The sequence below is a fragment of the Stegodyphus dumicola genome, chromosome X1 (assembly GCF_044657685.1).
Source record: "Stegodyphus dumicola isolate Sdum_Otavi_A_Nest chromosome X1, ASM4465768v1".
Taxonomy (NCBI): Eukaryota; Metazoa; Arthropoda; class Arachnida; order Araneae; family Eresidae; genus Stegodyphus; species Stegodyphus dumicola.
Genome location: NC_140780.1, coordinates 224,268,225 through 224,288,496, shown reverse-complemented (window position 1 = coordinate 224,288,496; position 20,272 = coordinate 224,268,225).

The window sequence follows — 20,272 nt, the reverse complement described above, 5'->3', positions numbered from 1 at the left end:
AGCAGCTGATTTCTGAAACTTTCATAAATTTTCATTTATTCTAGAATTATAGCATTTTCTTCCCATCTGCTCTCCAGTAAAATGTACGGAATGTCTGAACATGTTTCAGTTTTACCAGTGTTACAACACTACCATCTAACCGAAATCCTACATATTAGAAACTAAGACACATAAACCTCAAAAACATCTTAATTTCCAAACTACACCTAATGTGCTAACAGAATAGGTGATCAAACTTTAGTGTTGGCTGGAGAGCCTAACTTTTAATTTCATGCGTACTGCTAGCTTTTCCTTGAAGTCAAATTGTATCTTACGTTGCTAGCTTACATTTACACATTTTATTCATACATCACGAATTCAACTTTTGGAATTATATAAGCCACACATATATTTAACACACACACATATATTTAAAAGAACTTTTATGATTGCAATTCTAAACTATTAAACATATTTCATGAAACATTTAGAATACATTACATTACGAAATTCTGTATTCAGTTACACCTTTTTATCACATGTACATGAGTTGCTTAAAGTTACTATAGAGTTTCACCAAAATTTCCAAACATCAGTATTCTGAAGTAAAATCATAATTTCTATTCTTAGACTAAACTTAAGATAATTGCGAATGAATTCATAATTAAATTTAGCTTCTTGGCAGTTAACAACAACTGAAATGACCTCGCTTGGGGCAACACTTAAATAGCAACTATTGGCACTTCTCGGCATGAAATTGAAACCGAATACCCCAGGGAGAAAAGTAAATTTCACTCTTCTTTTGTCTTTTTGGTGATAATCCATCCGCTTGGCTAGGAACTCTTCATAAGTCTGAAAAAATCTTGATCTGTTGCTCCCGAAGTCTTCTCCTGGGGCATGTTTCACACTCTGTGTGGGCTGGAAATTCTCTCTTCGGTGACTTTTCTTGGTATTTTTTTATATTAGTTCGTTATTGTGGGAATGATTCAGTGGTGGGTCTGGGTTTAAGTCTTCGGATTCGTCGTCAGCCCTGCTGTTTCTGCTCGGCTCCTCGTCTCTCTTAACAAGCAGGAAAGTCGTTGATATTTGGAATCGGCACTTGAGTTCTTTTCCGTTGCTCTCTGAGCTTGCGGTGGTTGTCCGTTGATTGGATGTATGATCAACTGGATTTTCCGTTGCCTTTTTGGAAGCGTGATAGTTCTTGAGTCTGGCCCCCGTTGCTACTGCAACTCCTTTCCTCTTGAAGATCTTAATGAGTCTTTTTAATTATTTGATGTCCCCGTCTTTTCCTTTTCGAGACATGTACTTCCTATGTGGGATGCAATGTTTCCGCAGCTACTTGTTGGCACTGCATTTCTGCTGTATTGAGAATCCTGTAAAATATCTTCAAAAATAGGCATATCAGTGCGTTCATAGTAGTGCTTCACTTAACCGCTATTAACAATTACCTCTTCCCCATTTTGATTCTTTAAATACATAACCGCTTTCCGTATGTGTTCTATTACATATGGGCCTACAAAGTTTGGGCAAAACTTTCCCACTTTATCCTCCGTTGCACCATGATAAAGAATGTTTCACTTTTAACACTTTATCTCCCACCTTGAAATTATAGTCTCTGCGTTTTTTTTTATCATAATATAATTTTTGCTTATACGAACAAAGATAGAATTGGAATTCTGCACTGAGACTCAGATTTTGCACTTTATATGTTTTTTCTTATATTTGTTTTTTATTCTGGCCAGTCCCATTTTTTGATCATACGGTCGGCTTGTGCCAGCTAGGAGGATCGGGGCTGTGCCCTTATAATAATAATAATAATAATAATAATAATAATAATAATAATAGTTTTTGCTTTCTTCTTGCCATATCCGAATTTTAAATAGCTTCGTCTACTAACTTTTGAATATCCGTCATTTTCAATTCTGGAGCCTTTTTTTGTATGAAAAATAGCTTATAAAGACGGGTAATCAATTTTCCCATTCTATTGGCGTGTTCCCCGCCGTCTTATGTTTAGCCATCTTCAAAGCAAATGTTAATTTTTAACGCAGTTATCCCAACGCTTATGATAGTTTTTTTTTTTTTTTTTAATTTTTTTTTTAACATCGCTAAGTATAATATTTACCTGCTCTTTAACTGCGGCAGATAAGGTATCAGTTTTAAATGCCGAATGCCAAGCCTTGCGCATTGGTCCTTGACTATTTGACTAACAAATTGTTTTCTGTTATCCGAAATTACTTTTAATGGAGCTCCATATTTTAGAATATATTTATTTAGAAAGGAATCTGAGACAATTTTCGCGTTGGCTCATTTGAGGGGAATTATTTCTACCCATTTAGAAAAATTATCCACGATTACGAGTAAATATCCATTTTTATTGACTTCACTACATGGGTGGGCCTAACCCACGCTGTCGTATTATAAAGTCAATTCCTATTAACGCTTTAGGGAAAGTAGCTTTTATAATATTTAGATACCCGGCCGTATTGCAATTAACATCATTATCTAGTTGGCAAATAAGACACGACATGACACATTCATTCCCAAACATCTGTAGCTTTTTAAAACATACAGCCTCGCGAACTCGCTTACTTTTTTATGCCAAGGTGCTCTGAGATTGGGGAATCGTGAAATTCTGGTAAAATGCTCAACCTTAAACTAGCTGGTATAACTGATCTTAACCCATTATTTTCATAAATTGCTTTTGCATAAAATAAGAGGTTATCAATTACTTCATAATTCGCGACTATATTCCTAATTGCCGTTGGTGCTCAAAATGGTCAAGATCTTTAAGGTAAGCATAAAAGTTTTTAAATTTGGAGTCCATTTTCAATTCAGCAATGATAGATGCTCGAGAATCAAGGATTTTTTTCTGTAACCATAGCACATATGAGTGTGTTCCCCTCCTCACCTAATTTTGTTCTTGATAGAGCATCAGCCATTGCATTTTCTTTCCCTGGCGTATGTTCAATGCACTTTAAGGGCCCGTCTAATAAGTCTTGGAAATAAATTTCCGGAATACAAACGATTCATAGCCATGTAATCCGAATAAATTGTAACCGGTGTCTTTCCAAAATATATTCTAAGTTTTTGAACCGCCAACAAAACTGCTATGGTTTCCATTTCTGTAGCCGTATAATTCCTCTATGTAGGATTGGAAATTTTACTGAAGTGTGCAATAGGCTGTCTTTTCAATAGCCAGCAACGTGCAGAAATAATGTTACTGACATGTTTATCTGTGTAAAGCACTGGGCATGTTTAGCTGTGTAAAGCAATGGAATGATGTGTTATTGTAAATCGAAATATATAATATCCGCACAATGCACGAATGTAGTGTATGCAACGAAATATGTAAATCATGCAACAGAAGCCCCTAATGAAAGTATTGTAAGGATCTTAAGTTTTACTAACGTTTATTTTATTTTAAATCTTTACTATCACTTCTTATTTTCTACTTCCGGCCAGAATTATAAGCGTGAAGGAGTTTATGCAAAGTTGTCTGGCGAACGCCAAGTATTTAAGTGTGGCCTTTTTGCCAAGCAGAAGAGAGGAAGCCGTGAGTTCGAAGCAGGCCGCTTACCTTAGAAGTTACGCAGTTGCTACTTTGCCTTCCAGGCCAGAGGTTTTAATCCTCTTGATAAATTAAACGTATTGTAGTGTTCACAGTCTCTGTGCTACATACGCTTTCTGTTATTATAAGGCCAATCTTATTCTAAAGTTAAATTAGAGTTTAGTTTTATTTTGATATCTTTTAAGTTAGACCCCGAGTGGAGGGTCATTGTATTCCGAAGTACGGAAGTCATTGTATATAAAGAAAAAAATAAAGTGTTTTGTATACCCTTCGTCTGTATCCTGTCCACTTACTACAATTAGTGAACATAGCTTTAGTAAGCTCTCTGTTCTAGTCAGGTCATTGTATGTTTCCGAAGAAAGTTAGAAGAAACATTGAACCTGATAGTGGCGCCCGACGAAGAATAACCATGGCCAAGTTTCAGGAAGAACCTGTGCTGCCTGCAGAAACGGCTCAGAATCCAGAAATGCCAGCTGCCGCCCTGGAAGGATTTGGGTACATCGTCCAGACCATGCGCGCTTCGATGAAACCAGAAGCAACGTTTAATGGAAACTCACAGGTAACCAGTTTTTTGGAAAAATTGGATGACCACTTCATGCTCTACCCCGTGCACGAGTTTCAAAAAGTTACCTTAGCTACCAGCGCTTTGAGGGGCCAAGCGCTTAACTGGTTCAAATGTATCGGCAGAAGTCTCTTGGGTCAAGCAGGAAGTCCCACCTATACTTACGAAAATTTCAAGACTGCCCTACTAAAAGCCTTCCCTGTTGTAAGGGATCGTGCGAAATTAGAAACAGAACTTTTCAGTATATATCAACAAAGAATGGAAAACCTCTCGAGCTTTATTTTAAGAAAAATTCACGTTTTCAAGCTCTTGTATGGAAACCGTCCGGATCCTGAAATAATTCAAGTGATTTTGCCGAGGTTACTACCCCAAGTGCAAGACTTTATTGAATTACGAAATCCGACTACACTGGAAAAGTTATTTGAGCTAGCAATGCAGTTTGAAAGTAGAAGAACGGCGGACGTCGAAAGAAGACGCCAATATCAACAGCGAAACCAATTTGGTACGCCAAGACTACAGCAAACTCAAGCACATGGCTACGGAGAAAAAGCGAATCAGTGGGCAAGGAAACCCGAGCATTCAAAAACAGCCGGCGAACGTCGACAGTTCAATAGCAACCCAGGAAAAAAGTCTCAAGGCCAGTGGAGAAAGAAGGAAAGCACCGAAAGGAAAAATAATTTAAACTAAAACGGATTTCTGCTGACGAGAGGGTGCGGAAATCCGAAGGCCACGAAAACCCCTCTTCCTACAAGTTAAATACAGTAATGGTGAAAAATTTAACTCTTCCGAAGATTGAAGTCTTGGTAAATAATATCCCGGCCACCGCACTCCTGGATACCGGCGCGCAGTGTTCCTGTGTGGCAGAAGTCTTTTAGAAAATATTTTCGCAAATACCGCATATATAATGCGGATAATACAACAGTATTAGCGGCGCAAGGAGAACAATGTAAGTGCGTAGGTAAAGTACCTTTGTACATCCGTATCAAGGACGAACAAGTAAAGGTGATGTTTTTTATAGTAAAGAATTTGCAAGCACACTTAATACTAGGAATAGACTTTCTTTCAGACGCACAAGCTACACTGGATTTTAATGAAGCGTCTCTTAAGCTGACGATGAAACCAGTGCGTGTAGAAAAGGTTGAACCGCCGAGGTTAAATCTTGACCACCTGCCTAATGACGAGCAAGATAGAATCCGACAAGTGGTAAGTGAATTTGCTTCCTTATTTAGTGATATTCCAGGATTTACCCAGGTTACTAACCATAGTATTGACACCGGAGATGCATTGCCGGTTCGTCAAAAACCATACCGGTATGATAAGAATAAGGAAAAAATTATAGAATGGCATATTACCGATATGCTACGTAAAAAGATCATAACGCCTATCTCAGGTAGTTATGCTAGTCCGGTGGTTTTATGTAAGAAAAATAATGATTATCCTTTGGAGCATCCAAAAAGGTGGAGATTCGCTATTGATTACCGTAAATTAAATTCCATAACGAAATATCCGGTATATCCGTTACCGATCATAGAAGAAATTTTAAGGAACATAAAATCAACCAAATTTATGACGACTTTAGACTTAACGAATGGTTATTTTCAAATAGGGGTCAGGCCTGAGGACGTGCCTAAGACTGCTTTTATAACCAAGTCTGGCACTTATGCATTTTTGCGAATGCCGTTTGGCCTTTCAGGCGCCCAACAACATTTCAGCGATGCATGGACATTGTGTTAAGACCTGTTCTTGGAAAGTCCACATTTATCTATTTAGATGATATCATTATTACTAGTGGTAATCTCGACCAACATATACAGGATTTAAGACAGGTGTTTTCTTTATTAAATGAGGCTGGTCTAAAAGTTAATGTCGAAAAGTGCAAATTTGCAGCCCCTGAATTAAAATATTTAGGTTACAAAATATCGCAAAAAGGGATCGAGACAGATGAATCAAAAATAATCGCTGTACAAAAGTATCCGACTCCAAACACGGCAAAGAAGCTCTCTTCTTTTCTAGGACTTTGTTCATATTATAGGTCCTTTATAAAAGATTTTGCGGCTATCGCTGAGCCATTGTTAAAATTAAAAAGGAAAAAGGCAAGATTCTCGTGGATGCCGAAGTCAATAGTGCTTTCGAAAAATTAAAACAAGCATTAACGCAAGCCCCTGTGTTGAAATTTCCTGAAAAGGATGAAAATTTAGAAATTTCAGCGGATGCTTCGGATTATGCGGTAGGAGCGGTACTTTCGCAAAATCAGCAGCCCGTGGCATTTTTTAGCCGAACTTTAAATCAAACACAAAGAAACTATTCCGCGACCGAGAGAGAGGCACTTGCAGTTCTGTTAGCAGTGCAAAAGTTCCGAGTCTATTTTGGAAAGGCGCCGATAACAGTATATTCTGATCATGCGGCGGTAACTAGATTGTACTCAGGGAAAAATTTATCCCCAAGGTTAATAAGATGGGCACTCAAGCTGCAAGAATATAATCTGGTAATCAAGCATACCCCCGGAAAGGAAAATATCGTAGCAGATGCCCTATCACGAATTAAATTAGACGAACAGGGTAATACCGTAAAAGTTGCAATGCTGACAGCGTGTACAATAAATTCCCGAGAAACTGTAATAACCGAACTGGGTAAGGATCCTGAGTTTGGAAGTATTTATGAGTATTTGAAGGATCCTGAAAATTTTAGCCACCAAGATATTGTGGCGATAAGAAATAGGGCGGCCCATTACGAACTAATAGATGGTCTATTATTCTACACAAAAACTACGAATTCCAACAACGAATTTCGACCTGTTATCCCAGCTAGTCTTAGATTAAATATCCTGCAAGAGCTCCATGACAGCCCTTTAGCTTCTCATGCTGGTATTCGAAAAACTATCCAACGCGTACGCGAGGCAGTCTACTTTCCTGAACTGCAAAAGTTAACAAGGGCGTATGTCCAGTCCTGCCCAACATGTCAAGCCGTTAATTATATTAATTTCCGCCCGGCCGGGTTTCTAAATAGTATTAAATCCGAATTTCCAAATGAAATAATCGGCATCGATTTATTGGGCCCTTTCCCAAAAAGTCAATTAAATAAAAATCGCTATCTCCTTGTTATGGTTGATCATTTTAGTAAATGGACCGAAATTGTTCCCTTAAAACGAGCCTCCGCGAAATTAGTTACCGATTCTATTTTAAATAAATATATTTTAAAATACGGATCGCCCCTAAAAGTTATATCGGATAATGGTCCTCAATTTGTAAGTAATATATTTGAAGACATGTGCCAAAAACTGGGCATACGTCATTTAAAAATGGTCCCGTATCGGCCGCAATCAAATATAGCGGAACGGGTCAACAGAAATATAGTGAAAATTATCCGTAGTTATGTTAAAAATTTTCATAAAAGCTGGGATAACTATGTCAATGAATTTGCTTTCGCCCTTAGGACCGCAAAACATGATACAACGGGCAAAACTCCTGCTGAGTTATTTCTAGGCAGAAAGGTTATATCACCGTTAGATAAACTATTTTATGTGCAACAAAGAGCCCCAGAATTTAAAATGGGTGATATAGAAAAACTAATAAAAGAAGCAAAAAAGAATACGGAAGTAGCACAAAGAAAACAGAAGTTATACTATGATCTGAAACGACGGGGAGTAACTTATAAAGTAGGGGATGAAGTTTTAAAAATTAAGCATTCACTTTCTTCAGCACCAGAAGATAAAACTGCCAAATTTTTTCCACGCTTTGAAGGACCATATGTTATAGAAAAAATAACTCACGCTGTTGTAGTGTTAAAGGCAAGAAATGGTGAAACCTGTTCCGCAAATATGGATCAAATTAAACCCTACTTCGATCGTAATAAAATGAAAATCTTTTCAGATCTTTTGCAGGATCCGGTACGGCAGACACCGCAGGTACAAGTTCCAGAGGTGGGAAAACGACAAGTACAAGGGCAAGCCAATGAGAGACAGAAGCAAGTGAAAAGAAAATTGCCCCGCGGAAAAACTGAAGGTAAAAAGAAAAAGAAGCCGTTCCACCGTCCAGAAAACAGAGTTCACGAACATCCCCAGAATGAAGAAGGGAGAAGGACGACGTATGTGGAAAGGACCGGGAGAAAGGACGGCAACTATAACCCGGCTGTGAAACGGAAGATTGACTCATCCGACAGAACTCTCCGCAGCAAAAGTCGCCGAACTGCGGAAGGGCCATCAGCGGCGGAGGAAAAAGTACAAGAAAAATTTGAACGGCCAACAACGAGGTCCAAGCAGGATCACGACAGAAGTTTCCCGGTTCCACCAAGACAAGCTGCCTTCAAACGGCCAAGACCACAAGCAGAGGACAGAAGGAAGATGTTCAAGGGTGGCCGTAGTGGTGAAAAACGGAAGCTTCCAGAGGAAAGCACTGAAGGGCGAGCCCGTACAAGAAGGAGGATCAACCAAGCTACTATCAGCTATACCTTTAAAGACTGGGCCCAGAAAAGGATGTCTGAATATTACAAAGATAAGTAAAATTTTATGTTACTTTACAAACTTAAGTTAATCTCTCATTCTTACTGCAAGTGGCAGATTTCAAGAAGTTTTACCTCATGCGAGGTCTACCTTTATCGCCAAAAGGGCGAGAAATGAGTTGTGACCGATTTTCTTATTATGTTTTTCAATTACTCGCGCGTAAAACTAAAGTTGATGTATAATAGCGTTGTGTAAAGACTTAAATATTGTAAAAAGTTATTGTATAAATTTTATTTAAAACATTCTAGCAAGAAAGAAGTTTTAGTCTGAAAGACTTTTTGAAATGTAGTATTATTTCAATGTAGAAAGAATTGGCACTTGCTTTGAAAAGAATAGAAGTTAACAATGTACTACTAATGTATGTTTTCAAATGTGTAAAATTAACGGCATGTTGATATGTTCTTGTATACATGTGAACTGTTATTTTGAATGTTAAGAAATACCGTGATATGGTAAAAGTGAAAGTAATGTTAAAAATTTGTTATTCGTGTGACTGTAAAGATTAAATCATGACGAATATATGTTAAAGGTTGAATGATGTAGTTAGGCTCTCTGACGCTACACTTTAGAGTTAGCCACTTTCAGAATAGTACCTCAGGGTCTAGAGTTGAAATTAGGGTGTGTTAAGAGGTCTCGTATGTTGAATTTTAACACGTTAGTGTTTTGATTGTAGGAGGAAGTGTGGCACACGTAGACAGAAACACATTCGTGGTTGGTGTTCTTTTACAACACATGTCAGAGAGCACGGGGAGAGATAATTAAAATAGTCATGAATGAAATAAGAATGTTAAGAAAAGTATATTCTATATGTTATTTGCAATGTCATTCTGTAACATTTCATTAAACAAGTTTTCCTTCCAGATCTCTGGAAGGAACCAGAATTGAATAAAGCTCCTGTTTAGATGCAGTACAGATGAAAAAGAAAAAAAAAGATTGTTGTATATCCCGGGAGCTACTATTGTAACAAATTTCTTTCTTTTAAATTTTCTAGTTTCTAGCTAAGTTATGATTGTAAAAGGTTGGCCTCGCGTTAGTTTTTAGAGTTAAAAGTTTTCAACAAGGTCGTTTTAGACCTCAGTTTCAAACAAATTAACTCTGGCGGGAAGTATGTAAGGATCTTAAGTTTTACTAACGTTTATTTTATTTTAAATCTTTACTATCACTTCTTATTTTCTACTTCCGGCCAGAATTATAAGCGTGAAGGAGTTTATGCAAAGTTGTCTGGCGAACGCCAAGTATTTAAGTGTGGCCTTTTTGCCAAGCAGAAGAGAGGAAGCAGTGAGTTCGAAGCAGGCCGCTTACCTTAGAAGTTACGCAGTTGCTATTTGCCTTCCAGGCCAGAGGTTTTAATCCTCTTGATAAATTAAACGTATTGTAGTGTTCACAGTCTCTGTGCTACATACGCTTCCTGTTATTATAAGGCCAATCTTATTCTAAAGTTAAATTAGAGTTTAGTTTTATTTTGATATCTTTTACGTTAGACCCCGAGTGGAGGGTCATTGTATTCCGAAGTACGGAAGTCATTGTATATAAAGAAAAATAAAGGGTTTTGTATACCCTTCGTCTGTATCCTGTCTACTTACTACAATTAGTGAACATAGCTTTAGTAAGCTCTCTGTTCTAGTCAGGTCATTGTATGTTTCCGAAGAAGGTAAGAAGAAACATTGAACCTGATAGTATGTACATTATGTATTATGGGTACTGAGCATATTTCCGCACAGCGCTTCTGCTTTACGCACACCTTACTGTGTCTCATATGTTTCTTCTGTGTGCAATATTTGCATTTATGTGCTCTACGTGTTTCCATATGTATTCTATGTGTCATGATATGTATTCTCGTGTGTGTTTTTATGTCTTTATGTTACGTAATTACGAGTGTGTTTTTATGCTTTTACGTTTAATTTTCTATATCTATGTGTTTCAGCTTATATGTGTGTTTTAGTGTTTTAATGCTATCCTTTATATTCTTTTTAAATTACTTTGTGTTATTAACAACGTCCTATGTAAAATCTACTTGACATCTATTCCCTGTACGGCCATGTAAACTCCCGGTGCAGCCTTATGGGGCTCCAGCGAGTTGCTTCTTCGTGATAGTGGAGGACGTGGGACATATGCCTGTTTACCTATGTTATACGCCAGGCGTCCCCGTCCTCCGTCACCTGTCACCTGTCCTTTTTGTCTCAAAACCGCGCCAATTGCGTAATCAAAAGCATCCGCAGCGATTTCCAAGTTCCCTTCACCTTCAGGGAATTTTAACCCTGGTGCTTGAATTAGCGCTTGTTTAAGCTGCTCGAATGCTGCAATTGCTTGAGCCGACCAAATAAATCTAGATTCTTTTTTTTTAGCTTTACCAAGGGCTTAGCTATTTCATTGAAATCTTTAAAGTTCTGAAATAAGAACACATGCCTAAAATGTGGACAACCTTTTCTCTGTATTAGGTGGAGGGTGATTTTTTATTAAAATTAATTTCGAATTCTCTATTTCAATCCCTTTTTGCGATATCAGTAGTGTACAAATGAGAGAGCTGGCGCAGTGACCTTTGGGGGCGAAACAATGACTGCGAAACCCTCCATTAAAATCGAACCCACTTTTAGAATGTGATGGCTCTCCAACCCTCCATTAAAATCGAACCCACTTTTAGAATGTGATGGCTCTCCAACCCTCCATAAAAATTCCACCCACTTTTAGAATGTGATGGCTCTCCAACCCTCCATTAAAATCGAACCCACTTTTACAAACGCTACTTTTCCAAAACGCCGCTTTTACAAACGCCACTTTTCCTCTTCATCGCATGCTTCTTTTGCAAGGGGACATTCGTCCCCCACATAATCCACTGGCATGGTATATTTAGTGAGGGTATTAATTTATACCATCAGTGCACCATTATGTATGGCTTCTAGAGCGTCAAAGGAGAGACAATGGGTAATTGATTAATAATACCTAGTGAATAATAAAAGCATTTAAAGAGATGCATTCTATATGTAAAGATGGAATTGTTACAAGAATTAAACACATTTAGTTCTCTCAATGAGTTCAAGAAAATGAGCGAACTTAATATCAATGAAAAGTATCCGGTTACAGAAATTAGAGAAATAAACACAAAGTATGGTAAAAAAATAATAGTCCATTTACCTGAGTGTGTTGTATCTTTACCGAAGCGATGTGATAACAAAGCATCTGATTATTTAAAGCTCAATGGCATTAAACCTCTTTATTTTGTTTATTTAGGAAGTAAAGATGTCGGGAAAGCCCAACCTGGAAACATGTTTAAATTTGAGCAATAACTTTTTTTTTTTTAATGGTTTTAGAATCATTAAAAAATAAAGTAGGCTTAGTTACACAAAAGAAATCTGGTCATTTTTGATAGAGTGTCATAACCCATATTCTGTACCTTACTATTCTTTTCTTCGTGTAGTATTTGATACATTTGAATAATATATTTTAAAATTAGCGAATGAATTTCAGGATAATTATTATTCATATCTGTTTCTTCTTCAACAGCAGTCAGTAAATGCTGACACATTCTAGCAAGGCCGCACATTCTGCTGTTATTACCTGAGCTATATAAAGCTCTAATATCACCGAATAAGTCATAAATATTTGCCATCTTTACATATAGAATGCATCTCTTTAAATGCTTTTATTATTCACTAGGTTTCATCAGACCCCTCGAAATTTTACGAAACCTTCGTTTGAAATGACTCTGAGATCAGTATATTCATAAGCTGTAGTAATTAACTATGATGACACTCACCAACGATACCAAGGACTCGCTCGCCGAGGTACCGAGAAGAAAGCCAGGAAGGCCCCGCAAGCATGACCGAAGGACCCCGCGGACACTCTCCCCCATTGGACTAAACTTTGAGCGAACAGCCATTACAACACGCACATACACAGTAAATATAGACGGCCTTACCATCATGATAAGATAAGCTATCATACTTTTTCCCAATGTAGAGGTTGGAGGGCGCAGCGCCCTCCAACTTTTTCTCAGTGGAGGGCGCAGCGCCCTTCACCTGGAGTTGTGGTCTGACTGGAATCACAGGCGCGCCAGCTGCACCTCCACAGGCCACCTCTCGCACAACATATATAAGACACATAGAGGACATACACTGTAAGACTCTGACGCTTTAGCGTCGGGGATCCCACTTATGAATAACGGTGAATGCTACTCTATTGGTTCAACGGCGAGAGTAAGCTGGGATAACGGTGAATGCTACTCTATTGGTTCAACGGCGAGAGTAAGCTGACATGTCTTTTTGGCTAGGTTAAGACCATCAATCCGGATTGAATGACATCAATCCGGGAGAGGTCGGGGTTTGAACTTGGGACTTTGATGTTAGTAGTCCTGCGCGCTAACCGTTCAGCCAGGGTACCCGTATTCAATAATTGCTAACTGTCTTATAAATGTAACATATCAAACATGTTTTGTGAAGTGCTGCCATCTGTTGTCACTTTCTAATACTACGCATTTAGACGCAGTCAAGGTCGTGACGTATACGATAGAATAAAAAAAAAAAAAAAAAAAAAAGCACTTATCATTTCCTCAAGCTAGGAACACGTTTCACTCCAAGGTCATTTCATCAGCGTTCGCTTCGATTTTTTTTTCCCCACGCGGGACGTTGAAAACGGAAACACGATCATAACAAATTGCGGGTAGTTATTTTATTTTTAATGCTACACAGCATTAAAAAATTACTAGGTTTAAGGTTCATTTTCGCTGCTATATCTATATAAATTTCTGTTGCATATGTTAGTTAGAAGGATGTAAATCAGTTTTTTATAGTGCATCTCGTAAAAGGCATTCGATAGTAAATGGTGTTTATAAGTCATCAGATGACAAAAGTCTATCTTATCCTGGTGTTCTAAGATAAACTCTTCGCTAAAGGTTTGATATCTGACAATTCGTTCCCATTCCAGCTGTTCTGCGAATTCCCTCATGAAATCTTCAGTGAGTGTTTGTTGGGAAGAGATAAGAACCATATCGATATAGTCTTTGTGCTTCCGCATGAAGTCTATGCTCAGTACTTGGTAGTGGGAAACTGTTATCCAATGCACTTTTGTTATATGTTTATCGAGGAAAGGTTCTGTCATCTTTTGGTACCTGCAAGCTTGTTCCCAGTCTAAACTATAGGCATATTTGTCCATGAAGGGTTCCGACAATTTCTGGTATTTGGAGATTTCATACCATTCAACTAAACCTTCATGTTTTTCTATAAATGGTTCTGATAACGTCTGATACTGACAAATGACCTTCCAGTTCACCTGATTTGAGAATTCTTCGATGAACTCCTCCGAAAGAGTCGAGTATCGACTCACGAGCGACCAACTTATATTCTGTTGTAATGCCCTGATTTGTCCTTCCAACAAACCGGTCTTCGAAATATCGTTCCAATTTACGTCAGCCATTTATTATAAACACAAAAGAATTTCTACTTTCAAGTATACATAAGTTTTTAGGTCCTTAGTCTTAACGAATACTTGTATCTCTTTATCTTTCTTAATATAGTTTATAAATGATACCTGTTCGGTGTTATAATTGAACTCCCGCAGCATCTTATTACCGTTTAAAATTTGAGCTTCAACCACACTTTCAAGATAAGTACCATTATTATCTATGAGTGCGAAGAAGGTTATTTTAGCCTTTACACTTTCATTCAATGTCATGAGTGCTCCATTCAGTAAATTATTACTGAACGAAGTAAATGTCACCTTCTGAAATTTTGAGCTGCTGTACCCGCTTTCAGGAGGATCTGCGCATACATAAACACTTTGAGTATATTCCTGTAATTTTTCTTCAGTATGCTTGAATCCTATTTCCAAGCTTTTAAGCTTCTTCGAAGTCTCTGACGAATAATTTTTAAAGCTGTTTACCATAGCATCATTACTTCTCCTAGCTTCCAGCTTTAATTCCTCTATTCTGTTGGTCATAACATCATAAAGTGTCCTAATTTCCAGCTTTAAATCCTCCAATTCTCCGGAAACGAAGGACTTCGTGGTGACATCGTTGGCGTCTACTGGATCTTTACAGTTTTTCAGCACCTTGTTTTCCATATCATAATTCCCATCGTTTGTGAGTTTAAACCCTATTCCAGGTGGACCGCGAAGACCCACCGCTTTTCTGGGATAGTATATTCCAAAAGGATACCAAGCCATCTTTATTATTATATAAATAAGTTTTTAATAGATTGTAATCTATTAAAATCTAAAAATAATCTCTAAATATTACATCCTTAAAGTATTCAACACTATGATCTTCTTTTCTACCATATTGAGTTTGCATCTCTTTCTCTCATTCAAAACAAAGTAAAATACATACTTATCATCAGGGCTGCTCTTCAGTCTCCAGTGAAATTCAATCATCAGGTTGCTAACATTTACGTACGGCTCGTGAAAAGATAAGTTGAAGCATATGATTGGATAGAGACTTCTAAAGGTTTCATAGTTGATCAGACATCCGGCTTCGGAAGTGATATTGTTAAGCCCTGCATCTAAGAGAGCGGTGTAGAGTCTCGAATAATCTTTTTTCTCAAAGTCCATAGTATAATTGATGTTTGGCACCCTCACGTTATTGACCATAAGCCAGCAATCAATCATGTTTAAGTTATCGAACAGCATGTTGTTTTCGTTTCTTTTATCATATTGGGGCACAACGTAAAGGCTCATCACTTCATCAGTAGTGGCGGGTATGTTGCATGATCCGCTGCTATTTTCTAAAATGTTGGACTTGACTACTCTAGGTTGCCTCCAGTTAATGTCGATGGATTGGTCCGACAGAATCAGTTTTGTAAACTGACCATCAACAGAAGAATTGAATTTAACATAAGGTAGCCAAAGCGAAAGTTTCTTGACTTGTACTTTATATTTAGGATTAGGTACATTTGTATACAACATGTTCCTGTGACTGTTTCTTTGAAACTGAAATTTTACATCAAAGCCTGTAATGACTTTTTCATAATCATTGAGGAAGCCGAAAATGTATTTGAGCTGTATAAATATGTGCACAGACTGACTATCTCGGGTATACATCCATCTTTTGGTAAAACCTTCGTTATGGTCATCATTCACTCTTAAGTTAGCGAAAAAATTTGTTATTGTTGTAGCGTCGGTAAGGGCACCGTTAAACTTGAACGATCCTCTCTCGGTAGAATCGGAGGTATCTATATAGTAAAACATATTGGTCGCTTCCGAAGTTGCATAATCAGGTGTGAAGTTAATTAAACCCATAACCTGTAACATCAAGGATGTGTCATGCACATCTGAATCTATCTCGTAGGCACCGATGGTCATGATACTTCTCCTGAGTAAACCTCCACCATTCACCAATGTCACGTTCTCTTCCCCTACAGAATCTCCATTTGCTTTTAGGACTCTGAGTTCTTGGTGAATATATCCTTTGGAGTAGAGAATTTTAGCGTTTGTATCGAGTATGTGAAAGTTATACGTGGCATCTTCACTCGTATCTTGAGTGTTGTGCGTTTCTTTGATTTCTCTATACTCAAAACTTTCTATATCTCTGATGACGTCTTCTGACGTTTGTTTCAACTCCCAAATATTGTTCATCTTTATTATATGCAGTAAAATTATTTTCGCTTCATATTCTTTCCAAGGATAGCTTCTAATTTAGCTTCGTTCACTACTTTTAAACCTGTGCCTCTTTTAATCGTTTTATTAAGGATTGACTCCAATTTACTATTCACTGCTTGCTGCACCTCTTGTTCAACCTCTTTCTTAGCTAGGTTCAAAAGCTTTCTCCCAAAGAAACCTCGCCCTTGTATCCTCTTGCTTGCTCCGTAAAGTCTATGTCTGTTCATTTATTGTAAGTACAAAAATTTTCTTCACTCCACCAGCAACCTGTAAAGTACCCTTTGATTATTGAGCTCAATAGGTTCACCATCCTGATTGGTCAGACGCATCCTGATCCTATATATGTGGTTACTCTTTGTCTTAAAAAAGATAGGTCTGTCAAAATCTTTAGAGAGCAAACTGCCTGGCTCTTGAGCCGGTGTGAAAGAATGGATAACTTCTGATGCAAATTGGTTCAAATAAGCTCCCTCTATTATATCACAATGGATATGAATATCATCGATGCTTCGAGAAATATTAGCCACATACTTGGCTTCTTGTTTCACTTCTTCGTAAATCTTTGGTTCAAATCCTAAAATCTCATGAAGCTTACTCTTTGATAAATCAAGCTTGTAGTGTTCTTTCAGTTTTATCACAAATCTCTGTCGAGCGAATATCACGCCAAACTGTATGGGAGGACTTTCGTCCTTGAAGTACTGCATCATGTAATCGTTTAGCTCCCCCAGAGTATAATTTCCATCCGGAATAGTTAGATCATACCAAAGGCTTCCATCATAGAATGAAAGCATGTTGTTCTCATAGGCCTTGCAAATGTTGTACCATGAAACCCATAAGGAAAATGATTGCAAAGCAACCCTCTTGATTCTCAGAGGCGTAGCGTATTCGACAGTAAAGTCTTCTGACTTCGGGTAGTCTTTTGAGTTTAATATAAGCAGAGTCATTTTATTATAAGCATTTTATTTTTTTTTATTTTAATGGGCTTTTACCTATTAAAATAACACACATGTTTCATTAAAGTAGCACTTTCTTCTCATTATGATCACTTGGTTCTTGAGTTAGGGAGTATAAGATGTCCCAAGGAGGGTGTCCTCTATTTCTCTTTTTTATGTATGTCATACTGAAGTAGCCACAACGCTCAGATGTGGGTTTCTGCAGGAAGCTTGAATTGTACCGAACTTCTTTGTTTGATGTTCTCAGGTAATGAAATATGTTTGCCGGGATAGTGTCATCCTTTAAAGTAGTACCTTTATATTTGTAGTCTCCGAATGAATCAAAATATTCTACAAAATTATTTTTTGGATCGTTGTAGTAAGCCACCCAATGTGTTCCAGGCCCTGTCGACAAGTCTAAATTAATAATTCCACTTTCAAACTTTCTCATCTTTTTGGGTAGCAAGTCTGATGTGAAGACGCCACGAAATCCTCTCTCACCATTCATGCATTCCTCAATCATTTTGTTCGAGATTCCCAGTTTTGTAGAACGCCTTTCCCCTTTTTTTTCTTTCCCCCGCAACCGGATCCGCTCACTTTATCCATAATCTTTTTGGCTCCCCATCCAGCTGCCCCCGAAAGAGCACCGGTAGCTAAAGTAGTAAGAATGGGAAGAAGAAAAGGCAAGAATCCACCATTTGTCTCCAGTTGTGTTTTGCTGATCTTTATGCGTTTGCCCTTCTTTAGTTGCTCGATCTGTGTTTGTGTAAGATATAGATCATGATTTGGCGCCTTGGAGGTATTGATCTGTAGAGTGACCTCCTCTTTTTTCTTGTGTGCAGTCTTTAATTTGTTGATCTGATGATCAGTCAGATGCACTTTTATTTTAATGTAGTTACTCATTTATTATATGTAGAGAAAATTTTAGTTAGCTCAAAAACTTTGCGTAGTAGCTTTTTACAAAATCATTAGTTAGCTCACCCTTTTTCAAAAGCGCATCCAACAGAGTAACGATTTTATTGTAGAGCGTTTTACTTTTATTCCCTCCACATCTTTTATCCGTCAGTCGCGAAAGCAGCTCCACCCTATCGATACCCTCGCCTGAATAATAATTTCCATCCCTGAGTGTTTTGAGTGCTTTTGTATAGTTCCTCATCATTTGAATTTTGTAGTCGAACTTGTCCAACTCTTTTCTTAAATATTTTTTCCTATCTTCATTATCTTCTGCACTGTTCTTCCATTCTTTTTTCATAGGCCCTTTTCTAGTTCCGAATTCTTTATTTCTGTCGTTGGCGCGTTTTATGATTTCATTCAGCTCGCCCTCACTTTTGTTCACTAATTCCGATGGTAGTTCAAAACCCTCTTCCCGAATGAAAGACTCGTCGATATCCTTATTTAAGTTTAAATTATAAATCCTGCGCTCCAAATCTTTTATTCCATAATCCAATTCTGGAATTGTTGTGGACTCTAACGATGGAGAGGATATTTCCTGTATTGCATCCTGAACAGCTTTAAGGTGTTTGTTTCTAGATACTTCCTGCTTAGTCATCTCTTCTGTCACAGGCTTATGAAACTCTGTTAACATTTCTCGAACACCTAATTTTTCTTGAAGCTGCTGCTCGTTTTTTCTTCTAAGATCTTTTTGTAACTCACCCAATCTTTTTTGGGCTAGTATCTGCCCCTTTATCTTTTCAATGCGTTCCTTTTCTAATTGATTCATCTTTATTACTTAGCAAATAAAGTTTTGCCTTAAAGTAAATGTTTTTGCCTTAAAGTAAATATTTTTTGCCTTAAAGCAAATATTTTCACCTTAAATAAAGATATGATTCGAATAAAGAATTACACGCAACCTGAAGAGTTTGCATATGCTGATCAGCATCCTTTGCTACCCAAACATCCCTTCAGACTTTTAATCACCGGACCTTCAGGGTGTGGTAAGACAAACTTGCTTCTTAACTTCATCTATGATTGGTTGAAGTTTGACAATCTCTACGTATGTGCTAAAGACATCTTTGAGCCCAAGTATTCATCTCTACAAGAAACATACACGCAGTTTAATGATATAGAGGAAGATGATATTCTTAGCCTTAAAAAAGTTAAGAAGGTTGATAAAGAAAAAGTTTTAGAAATGTTTCACAAATTCAAGAAGGAAACATTATTCACGTCAGAGTTGGGCGATTTTATAACAGTAGATGAACTTGATCCTAACGTTAAGAATCTAGTTGTATTCGATGACTGCGTGACAGAAAAGAAGCAAAAAGTCATAGAGGACCTATTCATAAGAGGTAGGAAGAAAAATGCGTCCATCATCTATATATCTCAATCATATTACTCAACACCCATCAACATACGCAAGAACTGTAACTACTTTATCTTCTTTAGACTCCAACCAAGAGAGGTTAAACAAATCCTGAGGGAAATCGATGGTAGTCTCACCAGCGAGGAGTTCGATAGTATGTACAAAAAGTGTGTCACGAAACCTCATGATTTTTTCATGCTTGATTTAGTTAACCCTGAAATGAGGTATAGGAAATGTTTTTCTTCTTTAAATAAAACATGGAACAAAAATTAGAGTCATGCTTGTACGCATACAGAAAAAGCTACAAATTCTACAGTGATGTTAGTCTGTCTCTGACAATTGCGAAGTTCTTGTTTGGTACTTCGAGTTTGACAGCTTTCGCTCTGCTTCCCTTAGCATCCTTGAGCATCGTGGCCAGTGTCATAGAGATTATTGATAAATCCTTGCATGTCGCAGAAAGGAAAGAAGAATACAAGTTTGCCTACAAGTTTTATAAGTCTTTACTAAATTGCTTGAGAGCAAAGACTATTTCGGAGGAGGAAGCTTTGATTAAAGAGCAAGAATTTATTAAGGACTTGAAGTACTTCCCCATGGAAAAATATTTAAAGGAGAAAGGTTTGAACGGGTACGAAAAATAATTTTCTATTCTTAATAAATGAGCAAACAAGATAGAAAGATTAAAGGTGGAGATTTAGTCGGTTGGATGCAAGATAAGCTCAATCCACCAGAAATGCATCTTCCTGGTTATCAGTACTGTGGACCTTTTACAAAGCTTTCTAAAAGATTGACTAGAGGGGATCCAGGAGTTAACAGAGTAGATAAAGCATGTAAGAAGCATGACATAGCATAC